The following is a 9358-nucleotide window of genomic DNA, read 5'->3' as shown; positions in this document are numbered from 1 at the left end:
ACATACAGCATCACAGCCCAGTGACTGGGTTCACCAGCCCTGGTGAACACCTAAGACTCCACCCCTCATTATGTCACAGGTGCATCAAGACAGAAAAAAAATGGCCCAAATGGAAAAACATATGGAAGCTCCAGAACAAATAAATTTATTCAACTGAGAGATAGCCAAACTATTAGATGCACAGCTAAAAGCACTGGTGATCAGGATGCTCACAGAATTGGTTGAATTTGGTTGCAAATTAGATGAAAAAAATGAAGGCTACACCAAGTGAAATAAAGGAAAATGTACAGTGAACCAATAGTGACAGGAAGGAAACTGGAACTCGAATCAATGGAATGGACAAGAAGGAGGAAAGAAACAACTAAACAGAAAAGAATGAAAAAATGAGAATTTTAAAAAAATGAGGAGAGGCTTAGGAACCTCCAGGACATCTTTAAATGTTCCAACATCTGAATTACAGGGGCACCAGAAGGTGAGCAGGAAGAGCAACAAATGGAAAAGTTATTTGAACAAATAATAAAGGAGAACTTTCCCAATCTAACAAAGGAAATAGACTTCCAGGAAGTCCTGGAAGCTCAGAGAGTCCAAAAGAAGTTGGACCACAGGAGGAACATACCAAGGCACATCATAATTAAATTACCCAAGATTAAAATTAAGCAGAGAATCCTAGAATCAGCAAGAGAAAAAGAGGCAGTTACCTACAAAGGAGTTCCCATCAGACTGTCAGCTGATGTCTCAAAAGAGACTTTGCAGGCAACAAGGGGCTGGAAAGAAGTATTCCAAGTCATGAAAAGCAAGTACCTCCATCCAAGATTGCTCTATCCAGAAAAACAATTATTTAGAATGAAAGGGCAGAAAATGTGCTTCCCAGACAAGGTCAAGTTAAAGGAGTTCATCATCACCAAGCCCTTATTATATTAAATGTTAAAAGGGGTTTATCTAAGAAAAAGAATATAAAAGTAAAATGATAGCAAACACACAATTATTAACAACCACACCTAAAACAAAAACAAAAACAAAGTAAGCAAACAACTAGAATAGGAACAGAACTACAGAAATGGAGATCACATGGAGGGTGAGCAACAGGGGAGTGGGAGGAAGAGAGAGAGAGAGAGAAAAGGTACAGAGAATAAATAGCATAGATGGTAGGTAGAAAATAGACAGGGGTAGGGAAAGAATAGTATGGGAAATGTGGAAGCTAAAGAACTTATGACACATGGACATAAACTAAAGGGGGGAATGTGGGTGGGAGAAGGTGTGCAGGGTGGAGGGGAATGAAGGGGGTAAAATGGGACAATTGTAATAGCATAATTAATAAAATATATTTTTTAAAAGTTTTGAATTACTTAGACCATTGTCCTTCCATAAAATTCTATCTGTTTTTATACCATTTTTGTTCTCCATCAGTGTATAATGTGCTGATTAATTCACCCATTAAAGTTTTATTTATTTTTTATTTTAATTTTAATTGTTCAAGTACAGTTTTCTGTTTTTTACTCCCATCCCACCCCACACCCCCAGTGCTCCCAACCTCCCTCCCATTTCCAGCTCACCTAGTTCTTGTCCATGTGTTCTCTATACTTGTTCCTGTAAACCCTTCTCTTTTTCCCCTGAAATTCTCTCCTCTCTCCGCTCTGGTCATTCTCAACCTGTTCTCTGTTTCAGTTTCTTTGGTTATATTTGCTCATTTGTTTGTTTTGTTAAGATTCCTGTTAAAGGTGAGATCATATGGTATTTGTCTTTCACTGCCTGGCTTATTTCACTCAGCATAATGCTTTCCACTCCCATCCATGCTGTTGGAAAGGGTGGGAGCTCCTTCTTTCATTCTACTCCATAGAATTCCATTGTGTAAATGTACCATAGTTTTTTTCATCCATTCATTTACTGATGGGCACCTAGGTTGCTTCCAGGACTTGGCTATTGTAGATTGTGCTGCTATGAGCATTGGGGTGCATAGGTTCTTTTGGATTGGTCTTTCAGGGTTCTTAGGATATAATCTTAGCAATGGAATTTCTGGGTCAAAAGGAAGATCTATTTTTAGTTTCCTTAGAAAATTCCATACTGTTTTCCATAGTGGTTGTACCAGTCTGAAATCCCACCAAGAGTGCACTAGGGTCCCCTTTTCTCCACAACCTCTCTAAAACTTCTTGTTTGTTGCTTTGTTTATGATGGCCATTCTGAATGGTGTAAAGTGGTATCTCATTGTGGTTTTAATTTGCATCTCTCTGATAGCCAGCGATATTGAACATTGTTTTATGTATCTTTGGATCCTCTTTATATCTTCCTTGGAGAAGCGTCCATTCAAGTCCTTTGCCCAGTTTTTAATTGGTTTATCTTCTTAGAGTGTAGTCACGTAAATTCTTTCTATATTTTGGAGATTAAACCCTGGTTTGAGATATCATTGGCAAATATGTTTTCCCACACAGTTGGTTCTGTTTTTATTTTAATACTGTCTTCTTTAGCTGTGCAGAAGCTTTCTATTTTGATGAGCTCCCATTTGTTTATTCTTTCCCTTATGTCCCTTGCTGTAGGGGACATATCAATGAAAATGTTGCTGTGTGAAATATTTGAGATTTCCCTGCCTATGTTCCCCCCTAGGACTTTAATGGTGTCACAGCTTATATTTAAATCTTTCATCCTCTTTGAATTTATTTTTGTGTATGGTGTAAGTTGGAGCTCCAGTTTCATTTCTTTTTGCACATAGCTGTTCAATTCTCCCAATACCATTTTTTGAAGAGGCTATTTTTACTCCATTTTATGTTGCTGCCTGCTATGTCAAATATTAATTGACCATAGACACTTGGGTTTATTTCTGTGCTCTCTGTTCTGTTCCATTGCTCCATGTGCCTGTTTTTATGCCAGTACCAGACTGTTTTGATTACAGTGGCCTTGTAATATAGTTTGGTATCAGGTATTGTGATCCTTCCTACTTTACTCTTCCTTCTCAAAATTGCAGCAGCTATTTGGGGTCATTTATGGTTCCATATAAATTTTTGAAGTGTTTGTTCTATGTCTGTGAAATATGCCATTGGTACTTTAGTAGGTATTACATTGAATGTGCAAATTGCTTTGGGTAGAATGGACATTTTCACGATGTTAATTTTTCCAATCCATGAACACAGAATTTATTTCCATTTGTTTGTGTCTTCCTTGATTTCTTTCTTCAGTGTTGTGTAGTTTTCTGCATACAGGTCTCTTACCTCTTTGGTTAGGTTTATTCCTAAGTATTTTATTTTTCTTTTTGCTATACCAAATGGGAGTTTTTTTCTTGATTTCTGCTTCTGCTGTTTCATTTCATACAAAAATGCCTTTGATTTCTGGATATTGACTTTGTATCCCGCTGTTTGGCCAAATTAATTTATTACGTCAAGCACTTTTTTATGGCGTCTATAGGATTTTGTATGTACATTATCATGCCATCTACAAACTGACAGCTTTGTTTCTTCCTTACTGATTTGGATACCTTTCATTTCCTTTTCTTGTCTTGTTGCTGTGGCTAAAACTTCCAATACTATATTAAATAGAAGTGGGGAGAGTGGGCAGCCTTGTCTTGTTCCTGATCTTAGTGGAAAATATTTTAGTTTTTGCTCATTGAGTAAGATGTTGACTGTAGGCCTATCATATATGGCTTTTATTATGTTGAGGAATGTTCCCTCTATTCACACTTTGCTGAGTGTTTTTTATCATAAATGGGTGCTGTACCTTAACAAATGCTTTTTCTGCATCTATTGATATGATCATGTCATTTTTGTCTTTGCTTTTGTTTATGTGATGTATTACATTTACTGATTCATGAATATTGTGCCATCTTTGGATCCTTGAGATGAATCCCACTTGGTCATGGTGTATAATCTTTTTAATGTATTGTCGGATGCAGTTTGGCAATACTTTATTGAGTATTTTAGCATCTATGTTCATCAGCAGTATTGGCCTGAAATTTTCCTTCTTTGTGGTGCCTTTATCTGGTTTTGGGATTATGGTGATTTTGGCTTCATAAAGAGAGTTTGGGAGCCTTCCATCAATTTGGATTGTTTGGAATATTCTGTGAAGGATAGGGGTTAGCTCTTCCTTAAATGCTTTGTAGAATTATCCTGTGAAGCCATGTGGTCCAGGGATATTGTGTGCTGGGAGATTCTGATTACTGCTTCAATTTCATCTGCTGTTATTAGTCTGTTCAGGCTTTCTGTTTCTTCATTGAGTTTTGAAAGATTATAATTTTCTAGTAATTTGTCCATTTCACCTAGGTTTTCAAATTTCTTGGCATACAGTTCTTCATAGTAATTTCTTACAATCCTTTGTATTTCTGTGGAATCAGTTGTAATCTTTCCTCTTTCATGTCTGATTATGTTTATTTGGGCCCTCTGTCTTTTTTTGTTGGTGAACCTGCTTAAAGGCTTGTCAATTCTGTTTATCTTTTCAACAAATCAGCTCCTGTATACTTTGATCCTTAGAATTGTGTTTTTAGTCTCTATGTCATTGAATTCTGCTCTGATCTTGGTTATTTCCTTCCTTCTGCTTGCTCTGGGCTGTCTTTGTTGTTGTTCCTCCAGTTCTTATAGGTTTAGGGTTACGTTGTTTGTTGGAAATGTTTCTATCTTTTTTAGGTAGGCCTATGTCATTTTCAACTTCCCTCTCAGAAGTACCTTCACTGCGTCCCATAAGTTTTAGGTTGTTGTGAGTTAATTTTTGTTTGTTTCCAGAAACTTTTTTATTTCTTTCTAATTTCATTCTTGATGCATTCATTGTTTAATAGAATGTTATTCAATCTCCATGATTTTTAGTGTTTTGGTATTTTTCCCTTGGTGTTTGTTTCTAGTTTCAGTCCTTTGTGATCCAAGAAAATACTTGGTATGATTTCAATGTTCTTGAATTTGAGGCTTATTTTGTGTCCTATCAAGTGGTCTTTCTTTGAAAATGTTCCATGTGTATTTGAAAAGAATGTGCATTTAGCTTCTTTGGGATGGAGGGCTCTATATATATCAGTTAAGTCCATTTCATCTAGGGCATTGTTCAATGCCATATCTTTGTTGATATTTTGTATGGAAGATCTGTCTATTTTTGACAGTGGGATGTTAAAATCCCCTACCATAATTGTGTTGCTGTCAACATCTTCCTTGAAGTCCTCTAAGATTTTCATTATGTATTTGGGTGCTCCTATGTTGGGTGCATATATATTCACAATGTTTATGTCTTCTTGGTGGATTCTTCCATTGAGTATTATGAAGTGACCTTGTGGGTCTCTCTTTATGGCCCTTTTCTTGAAGTCTATTTTGTCTGATATGAGTATTGCTACCCTGGCTTTTTTTTCCTGTCCATTTACTTGGAAAATTTGTTTCCAACCCTTCACTTTCAGTCTGTTTAGGTCCTTTGTCCTGAGGTGGGTCTCTTGTAGGCAGCATATGTGTGGGTCATGCTTTCTTATCCATTCAGCTATTCTGTGTCTTTTGGTTGGAGCATTTAATCCATTTACTTTTAAGATTATTATTGATAGGTACTTATTCATTGCCATTTTCATAACTGTGTTCCTCTCTTTCTCCCTGTTTTCCTTCCTATTCTTATATCAGTCCCTTTAGCATCTCTTACAGAGCTTGTTTGGTGGAGGTGTATTCTTTTAGACTTGTTTTGTCTGGGGAGCTCCCTATTTGGCCTTCTATCTTGATTGAGAGCCTTGCTGGATAAAGTAGCCTTGGTTGCAGACCTCTGGTTCTCATTACTTGGAATATTTCTTGCCATTGTCTTCTGGCTTGGAGTGTTGCCATTGAGAAGTCAGCTGCTAGCCTTATTGGGGCTCCCTTGTATGTTACTTCCTGTTTTTCCCTTGCTGCTTTTAACATTCTCTCTTTGTCTTGGTAGTTTTCCATTTTAATTATGATGTGCCTTGAGGTGGGCCTCTTCAGGTTCTTCTTGATTGGGACTCTCTGGGTTTCCCAGATTTATGTGACTTTTTCTGTCATCAAATTAGGGAAGTTTTCCATCATTACTTTTTCAAATAGGCTTTCTGTTCCTTGCTTTTCTTCTTCTTTTTCTGGTATTGCTATTATATGAATATTATTATGTTTCACACTGTTTTGCATTTCTCTTAATTCCTCTTCATTCTTTCTGAGCCTCTTTCCTTTTTCTTGTTCTTTCTGGTTGCTTTTTTATACTATGTCCTCTAGCTCTCTGATCCAATCTTCTGCTTCATTGATCCTGCTTTTCAAACTTTCTACTGGGATCTTCAGTTCAGAAATTGTATTCTTCATTTCCTTTTGGGCCTTGTTGATATTTTCTACTTCCTTTTTCATGTTGATATAGTTTGCAGTGAGTTCATTGTAGGTTCCCTGTAGTTTTTGGGAGCTCATTAGGAGTTCATTGAGCTTCCTGATAACCATTGCTTTGAACTCAATATCTGATAGTTGAGTTGCCTCTATTTCATTTAGCATTCTTTCTGAGGCTTCCTTCTCGCCTTTCATTTGGGGATTGTTTCTTTGTCTTCCCATTGTTTGTGAGACTCTTCTTGTCAGTTTCAGCTTTTTACATTGGTCTGTTCTGGCTCCCTGGCTTTATGGTGTGAACTTCTGTGGTCAAATACCTGTGAAATTCACTGGTGCAGTCTCCTTGATCTCCCACGCTCACTAGTCTTGGGCTGTCATTTCAGTTGGCTCTGTGTTTTTCTTTGGGTTTTGATTGTTGTTGGGGCTTTGTTTGGTGGGTCCTTCCAACCAGCTCCTTAACTGAGGGTCACTCTGTCCACCACCTTCTGTATTTTGTTGTGCTGGTGAGGGCAGGTTGTGTTGAAGCTGGTTCTTCTGTGTGTACAAGGTTTTGAAGATTTTCTCTTGCTCTTGTTCAGTTGTTTGTTCTAGGTAATTTCTTCACTATTTAGTTGTATTTTCAGAGAGGTCCTGGATTGAGGTTTGTGTGGTTTCACTACCTCCTTCACCTTCTTCTGTTGTTATCTGTTGGTGATTCCTATGTTGTTGGGTTTCCTCTTCCAGTGGGTAACCTGGTGTTAACCACTTCCACCTACTCTTTTTGGTGATCATTTGGAGAGGGAAGGCAAAATGGTTTAAAACAGCACAAGAGTATCCTATGATATTTACAGTAGCAGCTGGTAGAGAAGAAGTAGGAGATCCTTTGGCTATGTGTAGTGTTAACTATGATCTTCCACCCAACTAGCCACTTTTTAGAAAGAATGGAAAGAAGATAAGACTCTTCTTGGGGATTGAAGGATTGTGAGTTGAGTCTAGAAAGCAGTGAGGTTGTGGGAGGTCAGATTCTGAGGTAAGGTGAAAGTACAGGGTAGTAAATTGGTGTAGTGTGTGAAAGAATAGAGTTAACCACTACAGTAATAGAGTTCAGGAAACTGTGAAGTGGGCTAATCCTGGGAGTGGCATTTTGAGGTGTTTACAATTGTATGGAACAGCTATTATTTACAATAATATTATAGCAACAATCATATGACAGAATCTATGTAATCTGGATAACAAGAATAGGGAGTATAGGACCTTGAATAGTGTGCTAAAGGAACACAAGTGATGTGAAGGACAGTAAATTAGCAATACATTAAGAAGGAGAGAACAGGGGAAACCTGTCAAATGATACAATATAATCGGCCAAGCAAAGCAGACTATACAGAAAGAAGAGGAATGAAAAAATACTGTTAAAATGGAAGATGTAAGAAGATGTAAGAATATTTGTAATATGCATTTGTAATGCATATTACAAATATGCAATAACTTGCAGGTTCTCTGTAATAGCAAAGTGAATTTTTTCTCACTGTCTCAGCTCTTGGGATTCCCTTCTTTGGGCCCAACTCTGGTCTTTTCACAGTTCCAATTTTTTTTGGTTTTACTTGTGGGTATTTAAAAGAAAAAGGCAGAAGAAGATAGGAAGAAGGCATAAAATTGGAAAGAAAGGGAGAAGGAATAAAACAAGAAAGAAAGAAAGACAGGGAAAAGGTACTGAAAGGCAAAACAATAATAAAAAATTAAAAAATAAAAGATTACTTAAAAAAGAAAACTTGTTGGTTTCAACTTCGCCAAACCGTTTTTTCTGGTGTTGCTGGCCCCTGTTGCTGAGGGGCAATTGGTATGGCTTTTCTCTCTTAGGGATCTGCACTCAGTCAGTCTTGAGCCCACTCTCCCCAAAGTTAGCCTGAGGCCTCTCCCTGATGCCTTGGGTGTCAGATTCGGGTCTTTCTGAGAGCGCTCTTTCCCCCGGGGTTACAGCTGTGGTCTGGGGTGCAGTGTGCCCTCACTGCGCTCACTCGGCCACGCTGCCTTAGTCCCATGGGCTCTGGAGTGCTCCCTTCCTAATGGTATGGGGTATGGAGGGCCTTCCATGCAAACTTCCGTGCCACCTCGGGAGAGCTGCCTGGCTGGGTGGGGAGGAGGCTGAGCAGCTGTTGCTGGAGTATTCCCCAAACAGATTTTCTTTTTGAGAAATTCCTTCTACTCAAGCCTGCTGCTTTTTCCAGCCAGATCAGTGACTATCAGGAGTCAGTGGCTGTCAATGTGCGATTCTCAACTCTCCCAAACTGGCATCCACAGACTTTGCGGGTGATCATAGCCCCTGTGCATGTCAGTTTGTCCTTTTCCCCTTCTCTGCCACTTCAAACAACCAGGTCTCTCCCAGTGCTGTGTAAACCGTGATTGGCAGGGGAGGGAGGAAGCAGTTGAACCAGATCTCTCCCAAGGACTCTGTGTCAGACCCAGTGGTGGGCACTGTGCCTGGGGCTATAGCCACCCTGTTTCCCGAGCTGGTCCCTGGGATCTTATTGACCTGAAGCACCCTCCTTACTGTATGGTTTTTCAGTGTCTGCTACAGTTTTTGGTCTCTTATTTTCATATATGCTGGGATACTGTTGGCTGTTTGCTCTTTTCCTCCATAGATAAGCTAGTTTTTTCTCCCAGATGTGGGGGGAATTGGAATCTCCTCCCTCCTACCCTGTTGCCATCTTCCCTCCTCCTGGTGTCCCCATTAAAGTTTTAAATTTAATGAAACATTTTTATTAATAAATATTTCCCTACTTCCTTTTCAAATATTTACTTTTAACACTGAGTTCCTTTCTGAAGTTTTGAAGCTATCTGAATTTTGTATCCTTTGTTATTTTAAACAAAACTATTTTAGAATTTATGCCTGGTAATCTAGGATATATGCTTCCTGAGTATAGGACTTATATATTTCTTGATTGTGTTACAATCTGGAATGGATTTTCATGTTAATTTCTCAATTAAGGTTTCCTGGACCTTACAAATCATATAAATTCAAACTCCAAGCTGAAGTAGGGTAGTATTATGGTTATAAATTCTCAGAAGACAATTTTTTTCCAGGCATAGACCATGACAAACTTTATTCATCTCTTATCTTATTAGAC

Source organism: Phyllostomus discolor, chromosome 6, assembly GCF_004126475.2.
Source record: "Phyllostomus discolor isolate MPI-MPIP mPhyDis1 chromosome 6, mPhyDis1.pri.v3, whole genome shotgun sequence".
NCBI lineage: Eukaryota > Metazoa > Chordata > Mammalia > Chiroptera > Phyllostomidae > Phyllostomus > Phyllostomus discolor.
This window is presented reverse-complemented; position numbering follows the sequence as displayed.